Consider the following 22,347-nt stretch of genomic DNA (forward strand, 5'->3'; position numbering starts at 1 on the left):
ATGCATTATTTGTTTACTTCACAACTGTTTACAGTGAATATCTATCTGCCCATGACAGGGAAGACATGAGGTATGATGTCTACCCTTAAGGAACATACAATCTCAAAAGGGAGAAAAGTAAGAAGTATTGGAATCTTACTATAAAACCACCGTTAGGAGATATACTCTACGCATGTGCAAGAGCTGTATAGGGGTGCAGATTACTCTCCTGCCCTAGTAAATGCATCTCATGAGGAATGAAAATAGAAATAGGCTTTGAATGCTGAGCAGAGTTATCCCAAACTGAGAGGGTAGGAAAGGCACTCTAGAGAGATGAAAAACATTAGGAGAGGTATGTCAACCTAAAGGCTCACAGTATGTCTGGAAATGATACATAATCTGGTATGAAAAAAATATAGGATATGTAGTGATGGAATCTGAATAAAAACCTGAATGGGACAGAATACAGATAGCATTTTTTGAAGGATCATGTGCTCTGCTAAGGAGTTTGAATTTATCCTGATGAAATTTGTAGCTATGGAAAGGGAGTGATTTGTTAAGATTACTTGGGCGAAGATAAAAATGGGAATAGATGGTTTTCTCAGTGTTTTACCTCAGAGGCATTATTTGTCTGGTCTTAAATCCTGTATGAAGTGTCCCTGATTACTCTCCTACCAAGTAGTTTGACAGTCTACTCATTTATCCAGTCACCTCTGTCCACATATGTTTATTGAACACCCGTTATGCTCACCATAGTCCATGGCTCTGCATACACCGTGATAACCATTGTTGACAGTCCCTGCCCTCATAACAGTATCTTATCACAGTGCATGAATTAATTATCTACAAACACACCACCCAAACCTTAGAAGTTTAAGGTCATTAACCATCGTCTTTCTCACAATTCTGTGGGTTGACTAGATCATATTCTACTGATCTAACCAGGGCTTGCTCTTGATGCTGCATTGAGTGGAAGCCAGCTAGACTGTCATGCACTCACTCATATGGCCATCCCAGATGCAAGTAATAGAGAAACAGACTTCATCCTTTGAAAGGAGAAGCCGAAAAGAAGTATGGGCTTATGACTATAGGATAAGTCAATATTAAATAAGAGAATTACAAATATCAATAAGTGCTTTGAAGGAAATAAGCCTAGTCATGAGTTAGATGTGGATCCAGCCAACCATTTTAGGAAGAAGGATCAGCCAATGCCTTTCTAAGAAGGAGATATAAATTTGCAACCTCAAAGGAAAAAGAACAGTTGATCGCCTCATCTTGGAGAGAGAGGAAAAAAGGGTGTATAAGGAGCAGAGATGAGAGGTCCATGTGTCTGAGGAATATTGAGGTGAAGGGCAAGTGGCTTGAAATAAAATTGAATTTCTATGAGGAATCATTCTGACTAGTGGGCTTTGTGGACTATGGTTACAAGTTTTAAACTTTTTTTTTTTTTTTTGACAATGTTCACCCATTATCTGTCTTTTTTGTTGATTTTTATAGTTTGTTTTCAGGGATATCCCTTTATTTAACAAGGTCCTACCAATTTTTAAACATAAAGGGTGATCAAGAAATGCTATCTGAATGAATCATGTAGGGGAACAGATAACAACACACATTTGGAAATATGAGATTTAAATCAATCATTGAAAGTTGTGCATACTTTAAATAGGGCTTTTGCTTTATGATTTTGGAACTTCAAATACGATGTGATTGATATGATAATTATCTCTTTTGCAAAGATAAGATAAAGAAAATGAAGCTTAAATGAATCAAATTACTTGCTCAAATTCACCCAAAATTATTAGTGAATCTAATTTCCTTATCTAACACACTACAACTTCTTTCATGCTTTCTTTTCATAAGATAAAGAAGAGAGAATATATCAGTAAAAGAGAGAAAATTACATATTAGTATTTTAGAAAATAATATTTGTAAAGTATCATTTAGGTCTACCTTGGAAGAGAATGATTTTGTATGTTTGGTAAAATGCAGATTCTTACTAAATTAAAATGTTCAGAAGGGGACTTTCAAAATACATATTTTTAATCTCTCCCCCAAAACACTGATAGACTATACTTTGAAAAAAAAGTATATTCACAAGGTAAAGACATTTATTATGAAAACTTTTGGTAAATTAGTTATTTCATTGCTTAAAAAATTAAATAATATTGGAGATCAAGCACACATTTATGAAGATAAATTAACGGCAAGATTTAGTGCAATTCCAAATTGTAGATAATATGCATTTGTGTGTGTGTGTGGGGGGGGGGGGGGAGAATTGACTAGTTCCTAAAGGAATATTTTACAGTGGGATTTTTAACTTGCCAATAATTTAATAAATTGCCTTGAATGTTTACTTGTATTTTATTAAAAGTTTCATTCTTCACTAAGTTAACTCCCATTTAGATATCTAGCATGTACCTCCAGATTCTTCACATCCTCTTACAACGCAGGCAAGAAATCATTTAAAAGTTTTGGGGGATAAAATTGTTAACCTTGGGAGATCATTATATGTTGTTAATGTGTTTTATAGAGTTTACATTTTATAAAAATAAATCACTTATGTGATTTGAAAATCTAATAAAACAAACTTAAAAAATGCATAGGTCATAAGAAATAACTATAATTTTTATAAGTAGTCTATTAATAGAGCAGCCCTGTCCAATAGACACATGTGAGCCAAATATAAAATTTTAAACTTTCTAGTAGTTATGTTTTAAAAAGATAGAAAGCATGTGTGTGCCACAATAAAAATAGCGTACGCAATGTGACAGCTAACATAACACAAAGTGTTATTAAAACAATAGTCTGTTTAACAGAGCAATATTTTACTCTGCTCCTTTTTTTAAACTTAAAACTTAACTAATTAAATTAGTTGAATTTAATTTAATAGTTCAAACACCGAGTAGCCACATGTGCATGGGAGCCCCCGTATTGGATAGCACCGAGAGAGGACATCTAAACTGGCCACTAGCAAGAAGGCAGAGAAGCTGCTGTCTGATCTGAGCACTGAGTAACCCTTGCAGCACCTCTGAATGCCTGGCACTCAGCTCCAGCCAGGAAGCACTGAAGGGTTTTCAGACTTCATCAATTCTTTTGTACCTTTACTTTCTTTTCTGTTAGATTACAGCTCTTGGTCAGGAAAAAGTCACTTTGCTCTATTTTATTCTTCCCAGAAAGTGTAATGACTCCATTTTAGCAAAACGCACCTACCTCCTTAAAAGATCTTTAAAAATGAGTGTGCTGTTGACTGGTGGTGGGGAGATGTTTCAATTCTTTAGGATGCACGTCTTCTTGAGATTCTCATTTATCTTAATTGTTTAACATGCCTGTGTATTTGAACCTATTAGACTTTACTGGAATCATTATTGTTGCTGATAATTGAGAAAGTAAATTTTTAATTCTAGAAAATAATTTGCTTAAAAATGTAAACCTGCAATTCATAGTGGCTGGGAAGAAACGGTCAGGGAGAGAAATAATAAAGCTTATAATGAATGGAAAGGAAAATTTCCTAAAGTCACTCTGTTCATTTCCCCTATGCTGTTTAATGAAATTCTTTATGATACACTAGAATATAGTTGACATTTAAGAGCAAACTGTTTAATGCTGATTCACCACATGATGAAGTACTTTGGAGTGTAAGACTGCTTTGCCCTTGATGGGAAATGGTGTGTAAAACACTGAAGTCTTTGTGCCTCCCAGTCAGTAAGGAGAGGTTGCTCTTAGAGGAAAGCTGAGCACAAACTGTGCAACTAACACGAGTACTAATTTCAACTTTTTCAGCAAAGAATACTCTTTAGAATGTGCATTTTTAATTTAAATTAAATGAGATTTTATTTTAGCAGTTCTTAAGTTTGGACCTCAGTTTTTGAATTTCTTCCCTCATATTTATTGAGATACTAGAGGCCCAGTGCATGAAATTCATGCACAGGTAGGGTTCCTAGGCCTGGCCAGCGATAAGGGCCTATCTGTGGGGCGACTGGCAGGGCAATCAGGGGCCCCTGCTGGCACCCCCCTTGCCCAGCTTGGTGCTGCCCCCTCACTGGCCCAACCCTTCCCCGCCACCCCACCGCCACCTGCTTGCCAGGGAGACCAACAGGGTGATCAGGGGGGCCCCTGCTGGAACCCGCCTTGGCTGGCCTGGAGCCTGCAGGCTTAGGGCAGCTCCTGCATTGAGCGTCTGCCCCCTGGTGGTCAGTGCACATCATAGCAACCGGTCATTTCACTGGTTATTCCACGGTTCAGTTGATTTGCATATTAGGCTTTTATTATATAGGATAATTGATCTATAACATTGTGTAAGTTTAAGTGATTTTATATAAATAAATATACAGTATATACATGTGTTCTCTTACATAGGTGTGTGTGTATACATAGGTATGTATATATGTATATATATGTTTTATATATATATGCATATATATACACACACACACATATATATATATATATAGTGATTACCACATAATGATAGTTAACAAATCTATCACCTTGCATCTTTTTAATTACATATTTTTTGGGTGAGAACTTTTAAAACCTGCTCTTAGCAACTCATTCTTGAAGTTTGTACCCTTTGACCACCTTCACCCACTTTTCTCACACCCAGCTCAAACCACTGCCAATGACCAATCTGTTCTGTTTCTGTGAGTTTATTTTAGATTTGACAACTAAGTGAGATCATGAAGTGTCTTTCTCTGCCTAACTTATGTCATTTAGCATAGTACCCTCAAGTTTCATTCATGTTGTCACAAATGGCAGGATTTCTTACTTCCTTTTTCAATGACTCAGTAATATTGTTTTATGTGTATATTTATATGTGTGTATGTGTGTGTATGTGTGTGTGTGTGCATGTAAAATCTCCCATGTTTTCTTTAGCTATTAATCCATAAATGGACACTTAGGTTGTTTTCATGTCTTAGCTATTGTGAATAATACTGCAATGAACATAGCAGTGTACCTATTTCTTCAGGATAGTGATTTTTGTCCCTTTGATATATACCCAGGAGACATTGTTTGCATTACTATGGATAACATCACATCCATGTGGTAGTTCTATTTTAATTTTAAGGGGAACTTTTATACTATTTTTGTAGTAGCTATACTAAATTAAATTTCCATCAACAATGTATAAGTTATTTCTTATGTTTTGTATAGAATTTTAAAAGTCCTGGTGACTCTTTGCCAATGGAAATAATTACAACTAACCTGTTAATTCAGCTATTGGAAGTATAGTTAAATCTAAAATAATTCTTGAAATTTGAATTGTTTTAGGTATGTTTTCGGTCAAGTATTTTTTTATTGTTAATCTCAACCAAATAAAACATTCTATGTAAAAAGAGGAAAGAAGCACAAGTAATTGTCTTGTCAAACAAGTAGTATATGAACATTCTAATATTATAAAATTAATTAGATATTAATGAAGTATAGACCCCATAAATTAAAAAAAAGGAAAAGAGTAAAAAAAAAAACATACAGGAAAACCTAGAAACCAAGAGTATAATGGAGTTTTTCTTGTACTACACAACATCTAGTGAATTAATCTTTTTTTGGAAACTGATAAGCAATAAGATATGTTAACATCACAATGTTCATAATATAAAACTCTTGACATTTCAGGTTTTGAATAACACTAATATAAATAACAGTAATGAACATTTTTGAGATCTTCCCTAAATATTTCATGTGCATTATCTCAACAAAAACTTACTCTGTTAGAAAACTTATTTTTCCTGTCCTATATATTAAAAAAAAATGAAGGAAAGGAATGAAATTCCAGAGATATTCACAGAAATTACAAACCAGAATAAAAATTGTAACAATGGATTATTATGTTTTATTCTATACATTCAAAGATATATATTCTACATGATAGAATTAGAAGAGGATATTATTGTTGTGGGTTGCCTACTATTTTTGTGTCATTATGTTTTTCAATATTTAGTACATTTCTATATTGCTATTGCCTTTAATAATTCAAATAAAATGATTGATAAGTGTTCTGACTCACCATCCACCCCCTGGTCTACGTGGTTTGAACTAGTCTACTCCATATTTCTTTACACACCACTCACAACACTCCTCCTTCACCACTGTCCTGAGAATCATGACTTCTAGCTGAGTCACAGAGATGTTCGGATCTCAAGCTAATTAATTGGAACGACAGTGATTTTTGTTTGTTTCTATACAATATCATAGAAACTACTTTTTTACATATGGCCATTTTTGAAATAAAAACATGTTTTAAATATTTAGTATGAAGAAATAAAATAAATCATTTAAACATTACTTGTTCTTATTTTTCCCATTGAAATATTGCCTTCCTTTTTATTTCAGGTGTTAAACGTAACACTAGGTTAAAACATATATGGTATAAAGAGTTTTCTAACCCCAAACCTAAAAGCTTTTATTTTGTCTCTTAACATTTTCCTTTAGACATTCAGGTCTGACATATCAATCAGAAAATAACTAAACAATGATGAAAAGTAAAATGTTTCTTTAACACTTCATTCTGTTCATTGCTCTTTAAGTGAACTATTGCCATGTGACATTTGAGAATGATATCCTACATCTTTAAATCAAAAAAAATAGCTCTGGTCTTGTGTTTTGACTCTGTTGATAGAAGGCAAATTTTAGTGTAGCTGCCAACCAACTTAAGGGCCAAACTCAAGACTCAACTCTAAGAAGTCATTTATCAAAGGCAAGATGAAAATTACTTCTCTATATTTTTAGCTATCTTTCCTCACATCATATGGGCTAAGATACCAGCATTTCATATTATTATTTCTTCTTGCTCTTTTCAAGGCCTTAATGCTAGCACATCCATTAAATACTGTAAATATATTTCTTTGATTTTACTCACATATTTTTCTTGAAAATTTTAATATTTATGCAGTAGGGAATAAGATATGACATTATAATGTTATAGATAGAGGACAACTTCCAAAAAGTTTTAAGTTCCTTTTCAGACCACAGGGATGTTGAAGTGAGTAGGTTAGTGGTCACTGCAAAGAATCATCCCCAACTACACTTCCTGCTTATAATCTTTCAACTTGAGAAAAAGGACATTATTCTGAAACTAGAGGCCCACTGCACGATTTCGTGCATGAGTGGGATCCAGCTGGCTCGGTCCCAATTGGCTGATTGGGGCCAGGCCTGTCAGGAGGAGGAGATGCAGGAGGTTGGCCAGCTGGCCTGCCCCGATCAGGCTCATAAGGGCTGGGCTGGCTTGGGGAAGGGGCTTCAGGCAATTGGCCAGTGGGCCTGCCCCCGAATGGTGTGGGGGGGCCGATTGGGGGTCAGTGGTTTGGGGAGAGGTGGGGGGAGGTTGGCCATTCATCCCCACCCCTGATTGGTGTGGGGGGGCAGAGCTGGCTGGGGGGAAGGGCCGTGGGCTGATCGGGTGGTAGGGGGGGCCTTTTGGGGGTGGGGGCAGGGCTGGCTGGGGCGAGGGGCCACAGGCAGTTGGCTGGCCAGCCCCACCCCCAATCCAACCAGTTCGCTGGCCGCAGTGGGCATCATACTGATGGGTTGTTACAGTCATTACACCATTCTGGTAGCTGGCTTTATATATATATATATATATATATATATATATATATATATATATACACACACACACACACACACACACACATACTAGGTTATGATTCATAATTCAGGGAGAGCAGAGTCACAAAAACAATGAGGGCATATTGGAGTTTTTCTCCATATCTCTACTTTCTTAGCTATTGGTCCCTCATAGAGGCAACTTGGTGCTATGTAAGGAATAGCAGCCTACAACTCTAAGAACCTGGATTATTAAGCCCACTTACTACCACCTAGTAATGCTAACAATGTCTCCTGACTATTTTGGTATCAAATTTCTAACTATTAATATGTGGCATTTGAAACATGGTCTCTAACATCCTTCTGGGCTATAAATATGACAGCTTGAGAAAAAAGTAGATATGGCTGATTATTTAGTATAAATTCTGATTTTTATTGACTATTGAACTTTTGGGAAAATGAGGGCAATGCAACTGAAATTATATCAAAGTAAGCATAGTAAGATTAGGCATAACATAAAACAATGCATAACTTTACTCAATAGATGGTTTATGAGTAGCACTCATTTCTTGATATGCTTTCAGTATATTTATTGAAAACAAGCAGAAAATTTTAAAAAATCCTTTGCGACGCCTTGCCACACTAGCAGTCAGCAGCTGTGCGTCACAGCAGGTTGCCTAGGACCAAACCAGAGAGGGTCGGACCTGCATTGCCACCATGTGCCCACCATCCAGATATCATTGCTGACATGTACACATAGGAACTGTTTGACATTGAAACGGGGACTCAGAAATGTTGGACATTGAAATTGGGACTCAAACATTTTTTGTTATTATATGTTTATTTCTAGTCTGCAGAGGCAAGATTTTTTAAAGGAAAGAAATGGGGAAAAATAGATACAGAGGCAAAGAAGCAATGAATAGACCGTCAAACTACAGCGGGCAGGCAGGGGAGGTTGGCGGGGGCGCTGTAAGAGATCAACTGAAGGACTTGTACGCATGCATATAAGCATAACCAATGGATACAAGACACTGGGGGGTGGGCAGGTAAAGGCATGTACTGGGGGGGAAGGGGAGGCCGGGCAGGAGGTCAATGGGGAAAAAAAAAAGGAGACATATGTACTACTATTTGTAATACTTCAAACAATAAAAAAAAAAATCCTTTGCAAACATAAAAGTGTTGAAATGGAACAGCTTGTGAAACCAAATAACTAATCACAATCAGTAATGCAACAGGTATAACAATCTTAAGAGTATAATACTTTTCTCTGACTGGCTTATTTCGCTAAGCAGAATACTTTCCAGGTCCTTCCATGCTGTCTCAAAGGATAAGATATCCTTCTTTTTTACAGCAGCATAGTATTCCCTGGTGTAAATGTACCACACCTTTCTTATCCACTCATATACTGATGGGCACTTGGGCTGTTTCCAGATCTTACCTATTGTAAATTGTGCTATTATGAAGATATGGGTGCATATATTCTTTTTGATTGGTGTTTCAGGATTCTTAGGATGTACTCACAGAAGTGGAATCACTGAGTCAAAAGACAGTTCCATTTTTAATTTTTTGAAGAAACTCCATGCTATTTTCCATAGTAGCTGCACCAGTCTGCATTCTCACCAGCAGCGTACTACGGTTCCCTTTTCTCCACATCCTCACCAGCACTTGTTGTTTGTTGATGGTAGCCATTCTGACAGATGTGAGGTGATATCTCATTGTCATTTTAATTTGCATCTCTCTGATGATTAGTGACTTTGAGCATTTTTCATGTCTTTTGGCCATCTGTATGTCCTCTTTGGAGAAGTGTCTATTTAGGTCCTTTGCCCGTTTTTAAATGGGATTGTTTGTCTACATTTTAAGTTGTATGAGTTATTTATATATTTTGTAAACTAACCCCTTCTCAGATGTATCATTTGCATATATGTTCTCCCATACAGTGGGCTCCCTTTTCATTTTGTTGAGAGTTTCTTTTGTTAAGAGAAGTAAGTCAGAGAAAGACAAGTATCACATGACCCTCACTTATATGTGGAATCTAATGAACAAAATAAACTGATGAACAAAATAGATCCAGAGCCATGGAGCCATGGGACAGACTGATGAATCTCAGAGAGAAGGCAGTGGGAAGAGATTAACCAAATAACTTATATGCATATATGCATAACCCATGGAACACAGACAATAGTGTGGTAGGACTGGGTGGAAAGTGAGGTGGAGGGGACAATGGGAGGAGAAAAGGGGACATCTGTAATACTTTTACCAATAAAAATAAATTACAAAATAATATCATAGTTAAATCATCTCACACTGACTTGGAATTTATTATTTTTTTGTAAAGGAAACTTTTTTTTACTTGCATTTGATCTTGTCACTAATTGCATTGGTAAGGACTTAACTGCTTGTGATATGAGGTCATGTTCACTATCAAATAAGGGCCAAGGAGCTAATTGTTGGTACAAGTATTCTATTGTACCTCACTGACAAATTATTGACGTTATGTTCCACGTTGTTTCCAAATTACTAACGTGTAAATAGGCCATCTCAAGATAGATGTTTACATGGAAACAGTTGTTAATTGTATATGTATAATGAATATTGGTTGAATGAATATACAAATATATACATATATGGCATAACACTGAAAGGGTTATAAAACATGTCACATTTGAATTAATAGTTTGTATTGGGGGCTTAGTGTCAGCAATGAGAAGAGGAATTAAATATTCTACAGCCAGAAACATTTAAGGAATGGGAGAGGAAATGTGAGGACAATTATTGCCTAGAACAGTGGTCGGCAAACTCATTAGTCAACAGAGCGGCAAACCGCGGCTCGCGAGCCGCAGTTTGCCGACCACTGGCCTAGAACATAATATGTTTGTGGATTTGTGAAATAGAAAATGAAAAAGTCTTGGCATGTGCAATATAGAAGACATGAAGATAGTTTGAATATAGTGGACAAAGATTGAAATGTGTTAAATGAGTTATTGAGTTCCCTTAGTTTACTCGACAAATGTTAATTTTAAAAAAAAATGTGATCTGGTTTGAGTAGCAGAAGTGTACTATTTTGAATACAGGCCAAACAACATGGGCTAACCAAGATGAGTTTTTTGTGTTTGTTTTTTTCTAGTCAGGGATATGAATACAAACAGTATTGGAGATGGATATTTGAGTGTTAATACCATGAGAAATAAGAACAGATATATATATATATATATTACCTTTCATTACTATGGGTCAGGCACAATCTTAAGTACTTTAAACATACAAACCGAATAATCCCTCGGCAAGACAATAGGGATGAGAACAATTATGACTTTTGCTTTATAGAAGAGAAACCTGAGTCACAGAGAACATGAGTAAAGTGATTTGCCCAAGAACTCCCAGTAAGTGGTAGAGCCCGGATTTTAATCTATGCAGTCTGGTTGCAAAGTCTGTGCTCTTAATTACTAGCAGGATTAATGCCTAGTGGCTCCTGCAGAGATCAAGGGCTAAACCTTTAGTGGTGTACACAGTTTGGGGTCGGAGGTGGAAATGCAGCCAGTAGAGGAGAAAAAAAAGTCATCATGGTGATTTCTAGCCAGTGCTAAATGAAACGACTCTTTTTGTCTTATAATCTATTTCAAGAAGTAAGGTTTTAGACTTATTACTATGGATCCAGAGTTTTTCTCGTCATTCATTGATTGCAAACTGTTTCTAAAGCATAGGTTACATCAGTAGCGTCACCTTAGAATAGAGGCTGCATGTATTTAGCAGTGTCCATCTGGGGACCACCTGTGTTAAAAGTACCTGAAGTGTTTTTAAAATACAGTTGCTGACTTAAGAATTAGAAATTAGGTTTTGACAGGGAAGATACAAGAATCTCTAGTTGTTTGCCAGAAACTTTTCCTTTTTTTATTATTTTAAAAATTATGAAAATTTTCAGTTCCAAGCATAAAGAAACTTGTATAATGAACATTTATTTACCCACCTATTAAGTGCACCTAATTATAAAACAATAGAATTTTGCTATATTTTCACTCCTCTCTCCCTTATCTTCCTTCCTTTTTTATTTATTTCCTTTCTTTCCTACTTTCTTTCACTGAAGTACTTTAAAACAAATCTTACATCATTTAATCTTTTTTTTAAAAATATATTTTTATTGATTTTTTACAGAGAGGAAGGGAGAGGGATAGAGAGCTAGAAACATCGACGAGAGAGAAACATCGATCAGCTGCCTCCTGCACACCCCCCACTGGGGATGTGCCCGCAACCAAGGTACATGCCCTTGACCGGAATCGAACCCGGGACCCTTGAGTCCGCAGGCCGACGCTCTATCCACTGAGCCAAACCGGTTTTGGCCATTTAATCTTATATAGTTCAATATGAATAGTGAAAAACTGAATATTTTCTCATTTAAACAAATCACATTATCACACCTATTAAATACAATAATTAATAACTATCATTCATGTTCAAATGTACACAATTGCCTGAAGGAGACTATGTGTACAGTTGCTTAAAAATTCTCTGTACCTGTTTTATTTATTTATTTTTTTCATATAATAAATATGTTGAAAAAAACCAAGTCAGTTATATGAAATCTGGGTATGGTTCCATTCTTTATTTTTTTAAGTTACATAAATATATTAATATGCATGTGTTTTAAAGCCTAATAACCCCAGAGTTTTTGTTTCCTGGTTGAAATGTTGACAGATGTAGAGATTGATGGGAGCTGAGGATAGAGGATAGATAGAGAATAGATAGATAGATAGATAGATAGATAGATAGATAGATACATCATACATACATAGGTACATAAATACATAGACAGATAAAGACACACACATATATAATTTATTTAGGTAATCCTATATACAGTCAGCATATATTTATCTTCTTAAATTCATGACAAATTTGAGACAGCTATTTCAATCATTTAATGGCTTACTTACAATATCAAAAATTACCTCCACTAGTTTTGTATGTCCTTGTTTGCCAGGCTCCGTGGATTGTTGTTGATGTCAGCATCACCTGTTCCTAATATTTTGTGCTATGTTGGAATGCCTCAGTGTCTTGACTATCATTATCAGTTAGTACAATGTCATGCCCTGAAAGTCGAGAGCTTACTGTTTTTTAAAGGTCTGCCACCTTAACAGCATGCAAGTCTCTAAATAGAAAATGTACTGGATAAGTAGTCTTGTTGACGTCGTTCTTTAGCCAAACAGACTCATCTTCAAGTAACGTTCCACATCTCTGCATTCTCATTGACAGGTTGCTTATATTCCACTTTCTTTTATTTTTATAATTCCTTTTCTCATCAATAGATTAAAATAAAATTATTTTTAACTCATGGGTCTTACAAGTGAAATTTAAACAGTTATTCAGTGATTATGGCCATCATTGCCATTATTATTTATTAGTGGCACATCATACCACTATACATATTTTACTGTTATGTCAAAACATGTTATGAAACATTTAAAGCATTGCAACTAGCATGAATAATTATATTTGATTTATACCATAATGTGTCTATATATGAAAAGAAAATGTATTCACAAACAATCTGTTATTATTATTATTTTTTTATAAATCAGGCACTTTGTCAAACTGTTTATATTAGTGGCTACTACAGAGTAAGAAATTAATAAATATTTGTTGAATGAATGAGTGCATTGTTTTGATAATGAACAGCATTTTTAATATATATATATATATATATATATATATATATATATATAAACATTCATCCATTATGGCAATTACTTGGTTACTGCAAATATTCATGAGTTAGGTTATTTGCATTTGAGAAATCTGGAAAGAAGTTACTTTTTTTTAGCATTGACACTTAAAAGGTTTAAAATACTTATTATACTAATCAATTAAAATACCAAGGTTGTATGAAACACAAGTGGACAATTTTGCTAAGTTAAACCACTTGGATTTTCATTATTTGCTAAAGTATGTCAAATAATGTATAGATATTTGCAAAATTTACTAACGCAACTGTTGCTGCAATAGAATATTTGGTTATTAGAAGTGGAACAAAGAGAACAATCTTCAGCAGCTCTGGAAGTTGAAGTTAGGAACATAATTTGTGGCTTTGTCTCACAAAGGGAGACTTGGTAGATAATATTCAAACCCCACAACAATATATTTGGCAGACTACAATTGAACTTTTCCTCCAAATACCAAATATGAGATTTACTACAAACCTGAAAAAAAAAGATATACTAAGAATTCCAATATGTGATTTTCCTCTAAATATTTTGCTAGCCTCTGAAATATGCTCTAATAAGTTTATAATCATTTAGGAAACATATCTATTATTTAACCTATTAATTCTGTAGTATTCTAGTTTAGAGTACATTTTAGGGTCATTCCATAGGTGGTGAGAACTCACTCTTAGGATATTTTTAATGAGGCAGGATTTTCACTTCATTAATAATACATTCCAGGATCACACGTAGCTCCAGCCTGTTCACCTTTTCTTTGCAATGATGTCTCTAATTTGTTGTATTAATTTGTATATATTTCATGTATTCGCCAGAGAAATTCATTTAATTTGATCATGACCTTATTATTCAAAGCTTAAATGTGAAACATAACCTTTTCTCCTCAAGTGGTGTCACAAAAGGTTGCATTCCGTTGTGCAGCAGATCAATGACTGTCATGCAGAATGAGGCTTCCACCTGAGTGGTGCGTGGTGGTTATTTATAGCGTCACCACCAAAGCCATCTATCTTTTTTGACAGCTTGCAGTGTTACTGACCCAACATCATGTTTTCCTCTAATGCTACTTGCAAAACATCCACCCCATGTATCCACTATTCATTTTTTTTTAACACAGCTCTAAACAAATATATATTTAGGTCCTATTTAATGCCAAGGATAGAATGGTAAAAAAGATACCTTCCCACCTTCAGGTAACTTTAATATGTTTTCTTTATTGATTGGAGAAAATTTTGAATGTCCAAGAGATGTCATAGAGACTCGAGGACTTTACTGTATTATAAGGAAGTATAACCATGAAGGCAAATAACTGCAGATCAAGGAAGCTAATGATAATAGCAAGAAGAAGTGGTATCACAACAGAGAGGAAAGAGAGTGTCTCTTATGCTATGTCTTTCCCTAGGATCTTTCTTTTAAGGGCTTTTTCAGAAGCCATGGGATGAGTCTTCCCGCTCATTTCATTGATCTAAATTGGGTCATACATGCCCCTTTGAAAACCAGACTTGTGTCTAGGAGAATGCCATGCATGAGTGGCTTAGGTCTGGGTTACCTGCATCAATCACTTTGACACAAGGTGTATCTAGGAGATAAGTCCTATTAATGTACACCCCCATAATGTGAAATCATCTTAACTCAAAGAACGTGAGCTACAGAAGGAATGTGTGGCTAATAGACCATATGTATATAGAAAATGAGGAGAAGAAATGGATGCTGGTTAGGAATCAACAGTTATAAAAAAATTACCATACTAAAAACTAACTTTCCTTATACAGCAAACAGATATATTCTGTTAACATTAACTCAGAAAACTTTATTGCTACAAAAGTAATTGTATTTATATGATACAGTATAAGAGTTAAGCCCTAAAATATCTAAGCAGTAAGCTGAATAAGTTAAAACAATGTCAGTCCCTCATGAGGAACCCAGTTTCTTTATGCTATCTCCCTCCCTTAAAAGGGTAGCAACAGGAGAAGAAACAATCAGCTTTCCAAGTATTGAACTTGGAAACCAACATGCCACTTAACTCGCTAATATGGCACATTTGGGAGACCAGATGAAAAATGTTGCATTTTCTAATGGGTCATAGTAGGCCCTCACTAAATATTCACTGACTAAACACACACACACACACACACACACACACACACACACACACACACAAACACACACACACATCACACCACACCACACCACATCATACTTTGGCCAAAATCTGTTAGTTATAGGCAGCAACATTTGTCAGATAATTTCAATAAAAGTCAGCTTCTCATTAAATTTATCATGTTTAGACCAAATTACCCTTAACGATTATCTAGAAAGTAGTATGGATTGATCAAGCGCAGTTCCTATATTATAGCTGGGTCTCTTACAAGTTTGCTTTCACTAAGAAAAGGAACAAAAAGGCAAAGAATGCCCCATTTTGTCAGGGGCAGTAAACATGTTTAGTGCAGTTTAATTTCACTTTAAAATAGATGTTGAGAAGAAGGCTGTAAAACCAATACTCCAAAATGAGGGGATGTTTCATTCTCTATACCGCAGGCTTAATTAGCTAAAAGAAAGGGGAGCTCTCTGTCAGACAAGCTGTGGTTCCCTACAGGGTAGCCCAAAGCAGGACAGGCATGCTGGGCAGAGACAAGCCACAGACAGTTCTGACCAAAGAAATAAATATTAGACATATTTAACTCTTACCTAAGAAAGAAAGCTTATTTGGATCAGGTACCAGGAAGATAATTGCTCTAGTTCGCTCAGAGGTTTATGTGTCATGAATTTTTTTTCCTGATTTTTTTGGGCTTTGGTTTATCCATTAAGAAGTGCTAAAAAGTTATAGATTTACACAGTTAACTCTCTCGCTTCAAACACTATTGCCCACCGCCTCATCCTTTAAAACATTATTATCAGGGGCTGATGAATAATGTCCCCCAAACAACAACAACAACAACAGCAACACATAAACCACAGAAATCGAGGTGAAATCTCATTAACTACATTCACAAAAGATCCTCCCATATTCTTACCACCTTGGTTAACTGGTCTCAAAGACCAGAAATGATTAAAGAAACAAATTAGGAAAAGGATGGTTAGTTACAGGTTGAGCATTAAATAAGGCCACCGACCTGACCATGTTGCAGGACCCAGCACACCTGCAAGCTTAAATGCCCTATGCAGGGCTTTTATCCAAAAGTGAAAAACACTGGGAAATTCAGGAGGCCTTTGACAACATTTATATTCTTCATCAAAGGAGAAGTGTTTCTATCCCTGATGACATCCCCGGGTTAATCATTCTATTCAACATCATCTTCTTAAGAAGTCAGGGAAGAGGATACAAGATTTAGAAATATTTCCACCCAGAGATGGAGTTTTTGTGTTTAGACAGGAATTAGGAAATCACCAGTTAATCAGTGGCTAAGAGTTCTGTAACTGGAATAGTTTTCCTGTTGGGAGACAATAAAGACAACATTTTCAGATTGTAGCTCTTTGAGTTCTGATCATAACAGAAACTGGTCACACTTTAAGCTAGCAAGAATGTGTGCTGTTGCTGAGGATCTGTCACTGATTTTTCTCCCTAGGTTTGTGTTCAGTGGGATCAACAAAATTAAACTCAGCAGTGGGCATACTAAGATGAAATTTTCTTCAAGGGGTTTGTGGTGGAGCAAATGGATATATAAGCAATCGATGTATAATTGTATATTAATTATACAATTTAAATTATTTTTAAAGTATCTAACTATATGATGATTCTATAGATTCAAACCTTTGCAAGTGTTTAAGTAATAAAACCACTAACAAATAGCAGACAAATTATTTACAATGCAATTAAAATGCAACTATGTTTGTGCATGTATAAACACACATACTTTATTTTTAGGTTTTATATTTTATATATTCTGGTATACTCACCTATGGCAACTAATTAATAAGTGCTTTTATTGGTTGGTTTGTATTGTGGAAGTGTTTAATCCATCTGAAATACATTTTTATGTTATGTAATATAGCTATTCAATTTTATTTTTCTCAGATGGATTACCAGTACTTTTTATGCCAGCAATTTTATTAAATAATTGATACTTATTACACAGAATTAAACTATTACCAATATTACACATTTAATTGTCACAAATACCTAAATTATCATACGTATGTATATATGTTCTATTTTATTTCTGTAAATTATTCCTCTAACAATACAATATTAATTTCATTACAGCGAGTCTATAGAATTTGCTACATATTAAAGCAACTCCACTATTCTTTTCTTATTCTTGACAATTCTTGGGTATTATTTTCCATATAAATTGTTAGAGTTTTATATTTGTGCCACACAATTACTTCTAAAATATTCTTATCTTTTCCTTATGATTTAACAATTTGAAAGCCATTTTTACCAGTGCTTTATGGTGTCTCTTTGATTTGATCTTGAAGTGTGCTTATTTGGTCCTCATCAGTGGCCATCCCTTTATCAACTCACAGGTTGTTAATTGGGAAAATAGGTGTGTTAGTACCAGAATTATCCTTGATATTGTATTTGAATTTACATAGGCCATTTCTCCCCTTGAGCAGTTATATCTCATTAGATCTCTTTTGCGTTTCTTTGAACATACCTCCCTCCAGATTAGCTTGATTTTTATTACTCAACGTTGGCTTCCTCTAGCTCAGAGTTGGTTGTTGGAGTTTCCTAGTGTCAGATTAGTTGCAGTCTCAAATGTCTTCATGGTTTGAAAGCAAATGTCAGTTCTCAGTTCTGAGACGTGTTGGATGCTGTGGTTCCCTGTGGCTTCGTTCCACGTGCTTCATCCGTCTGAGGACTTAGCTCTGATGTTGAACTTTCTGTAACACAGAATTGTGCCAGCCAAGATCTTCCCAGGATGTGACATTTTTTATTCTCACCAAGCGATACTCAGTCAAGTTTTCTCCATTGATCTGTACTCCTCATTGCATCTGGCTGGCCTGTCTATCAGTTTGACTCAGGAGAGCAAAACTGGGAGTTTTTAGTAGAAGGAAGAAGAAACTTTCTAAGTTATGTTTCCAGAATTTACCCAAAATAACTCTCCCTGATATAGATTTGAAATGGTAGCTCCTTTTTCCATAAAGATATATTTTTTTATTATTATTAATACAGGTCATTTCACTATCTTTATATACATTTCTACACAATTTATGATATGGACACTAACAAAGTAAGTTTGGCAAATGATGGAAAAGCCTGTTACTATGTTAACACTATAAATATGCAGGATATATTGAATTTAAAGACACAATTTCTATAAAAAAGAAAACACCCATAAGGAGGAAATGTAGTAAAGGAAAGCAAGCATATTTAGTAATTCAATAAGTATGTAGTAAACATTCTTATATAAATGGGAATTGTTCATTTCCCCCTAAATAATATAAAACTAAATGTATACAGAATAGACAATGGTTTGAAGAATTATTGGATGTCCCAAATATATCTTTGTACCTGTAGTTTATACAGGGACATCAATCATTTACTTAGTTCATATATCGAGAGCCTAAAATTATGTTCTAAACATTCAAAGTACAACTTGATTCACAAAGGAAATCTCTGGTACTACATCCTATAAAAACAAGATAATAAGTGTCAAAATCTTTGCAAATGTGTATATTCAGTGCTAACTTGATGTATTCCTATTAAAATATGGTAATATGTTCAATGTTCCTTTTAAAAATATATAATAAAGACTAAGTAAGCCTAATGAATTGTTAAATTCATTAGTCTTGTGTAAAAATTTTATGTATGTGCACATTATTAATGGTTCCACAGAATTTTTTTAATGAGGTGCTATTAATGGCATGAATGCACTTTCTAGATCACTTCTGAAATTGCATTACTACATAACAATCTAGTAGTTCATTAGAAGCTTTGGTCACACATGTTGCCAGTGCCAACCTCATCTGATTGATATAAACCACTAGCCAGGTTGTCAGGTTAAGATGTATATGCATGCAGTAGTCCCTTGTTTCTTTTTATTTAAATATGCTTTTTATTGATTTCAGAGAAAGGAAGGGAGCGGGTGAGATAGTTAGAAACATCAGTGATGAGAGAGAATCGTTGATGGGCTGCCTCCTGAAAGCCCCTGCAGTGGATGGAGCCCGCCACCAGGGCATGTGCCTGATCAGGAATCGAACCATGACCTCCTGGCTCATGGGTTGATGTTCAACCACTGAGCAACACTAGCCAGGCCCTTGTTTCTTTCTTATTTGTCCCTCGGATATACAAGCTCCTGAGTGTGGGGACCAAGTTTTTATGTTGTTAAATCTGAATTCAGACCTCACTGGTTGATATCTGAATATGGTAGATGTACAGGGAATGTTTGCTCAATGAAGAAACTTATTAATTTGCTTTCAACTGTGCAACATTATTTTATAAATTCAATGGTTTATTATCTCAAAATAAGTGATTATTGATTAAGAATAATTATAAGTTTCAAGAAATAACACATAAACCTTTAAAAATAAATTTTAGAGTGGCTAGTAAAGGAATAAATTATAAAGAGCAATAGCCTCGATGAGTTTATTTTTATCAATTTTAGACACATTTCCATGGCATAATATTGAGAAGCATCGATCAGATCGTCAAACCTCAGAGGCAAGGTAGGGGAGGGTGGGGGTAAAGGGGAGAGATCAACCAAAGAACTTGTATGCATGCATATAATCCTAACCAATGGACACAGACGCCAGGGGTTGAGGGCATGATTGGGGTGGGAAGGTAAGGGGGAATAGAGGGATAAGGACACATATGTAACACCTTAATCAATAAAGAAAACAAAAACAGAAGCTCTGGCTGGATGGGTGGCTCAGTTGGTTGGAGTGGTATCCCATATACCAAAAGGTTGCAGGTTCAGTTCCCAGTCAGGCACATACCTAGGTTGTGGGTTTGATCCCTGTTCATTTCCATGTCTTGACTGTTGTGAATAATGGTGTAATGAACGTGTGAGTGCAGATATCTCTTCAACGTAATGATTTCACTTCTTTCAGATATATGCTCAGAAGTGCTAAATCATAGTTCTATTTTTAAATGGAATTATTTCTACATAAAATGATTTTTTCTTGCTTTTGTGTGTGGGCAAGAACATATGAATGTGTTGGTGATAAAAGCTTTCCCATGTTGGAGGTGGAATAACAGAAACTTTTTCACCCCACTTTTTCTGAGATTCTTATATGGCAAAGCTGTGGTAATAATAATTTGACTGCCTGGCCCGCCTACTTCACTTGTTTCTTTAAATAAAGGTACTGACACAACTGTCCCCTTCTCTGGCCATAATATTGTGTGAACCTATAATTTCTGTGGGATATATACTTGTTTTCTACAAGACAAAAGTACAAATAAGCCAGAAAGACAATACAGTATAGTTTTGAGAATGTTTTCAAATCAGAGAAGTTTATCATCACTTTGGAGAAAACATTAAAAAATTTCTTGAAGGCAAACATTCAGATATAACTGCACATCTCTTCTCTGCATTTCAGATGAATTAACAATTTCCAAAATAGACTCTTTAGAATATGAGTCAGAAAGAACAATTTTTCTATCATCAATCATCCAGTTGACATTTTTCCTCATAGCAAAAACTCTCTACACTGTCTGTGAATAACAGAATGAAACACAGCAGGGCTTAGTCTGAGCAGGAGGACGTGGGCACCAATGTCCAGGGCAAGTGAGAACCAGAGAGTCCTTACGATGTTATTAAAGAAGCATTCATTCTTATATCATGAAAACGTTTCAAAATTAATTCATTGTTTGCCTCAATGATGCTGATTTGATATTTAGTTTGACCTCATCATAACTAAGAATAATTTTTACCCAAAGCTATTGGAGAGTTCTCAGAATTAATCTAATATTTGAAGTGATTAAATGTAGAAGAAAAATAAAAATTATATCATGCCACAGTCATGAAAATGCTGCTGCTGCCTCTAAAAACTAGTTGTTGCCCAACCAATATCCATCCTACCATGTAACTCTCTTGCTTTCAGAATACGATTCTATTTGGGGAGGCAATATGCCCAGCATCATGTGCTAAAGCATGATTTATATAAACCTACCATCAACATTTGATTTCATTTTGTCAGGCACTTAATTTCTCAGCCTTCCTGGAGCTAGAGGTGTAGAGTGCTGGGCTTCTGCTCAATTAGAAATGAGGGGAAGTCTACTGGAGAAGGGGACTGTGTGTCTGAGAAAGCACATAATGGACAATAGTGGCTGAGGCTGCTTTCAGATGTTATTCCCGGAGCTGCAGTAGCCACACTGGGAGTCTGAAATGACAAACATTAGGTCAGAAGACCAACTGCCAAAAATAACAGACAAAACTAGAAAGGGACTGGCCTTTGACGATATTGTTGAGTGGCAGCTTCAGAATTTGTCTTCCTATCACCAGCCATCTTGTTCTTCTTTGGGATACTCAGGTCTTGCTTCAGGCACAGTTAGAGCTATTGCTACTATTTTTGTTTGTTTGTTTTTGTTTTGTTTTAGCTGAGAACATTCCAAACTAACAATCTCTCCTGACTATCTACAAGTAGATGAAAGGTTCATATTAGTAGAGTTTATAGATGTTGATTCACACACTGGGCTAATTCATTTATGAACTTTATATTTGTGTCTTATTCTTCATTTGTGTGTGTGTGTGTTAGTTCCTCTGAATGACTTGCAATTTTTTTTATTCATTATTTCCTGAAGTGTCTTTTTTTAATTACTTTTGCTTTGGATATCTTTCAAATCTCTTTAATAAGTGAAGATTTTAGATTTTGCCTTATTTAAGAAATTGGGTAGAAAGAGGTAGATTATGATTGTCAATTACTTTTTTAGAGACAGAACATGTAATTAGATCTACAATTAACTTTGAGTAATTCAGCTTTGTGCCATGCTGTTTAAACTGATTTAACAAAACAGATGGTTTAAATGACAATATATAGTTTCTCATAATAATCCCCTAGTAGTTTGATGGTCATGCTAAAAAGAATTATGAGATTATGCAAAATAAACCAAGTTTTTGCAGCTTAAGAGGATGGATACAGTGTGATTTTTGTCACCATATTGTTTCATGATACTAACTATATATTTTCTTGTGTAGTGTAATGTAGATTTAAGTGTGGTTCACATATGACATAT

General features: G+C 35.2%; 1 protein-coding gene across 10 annotated transcripts in view; it reads left to right on the forward strand.

The window, feature by feature from the left end:
* PCDH9 (protocadherin 9) overlaps positions 1-22,347 on the forward strand; it is a 961,765-nt gene that overhangs the window by 747,426 nt on the left and 191,992 nt on the right. The gene's annotated exons all lie outside the window — the stretch shown is intronic.

This window comes from Plecotus auritus (assembly GCF_963455305.1).
Source record: "Plecotus auritus genome assembly, chromosome: 3".
Taxonomy (NCBI): domain Eukaryota; kingdom Metazoa; phylum Chordata; class Mammalia; order Chiroptera; family Vespertilionidae; genus Plecotus; species Plecotus auritus.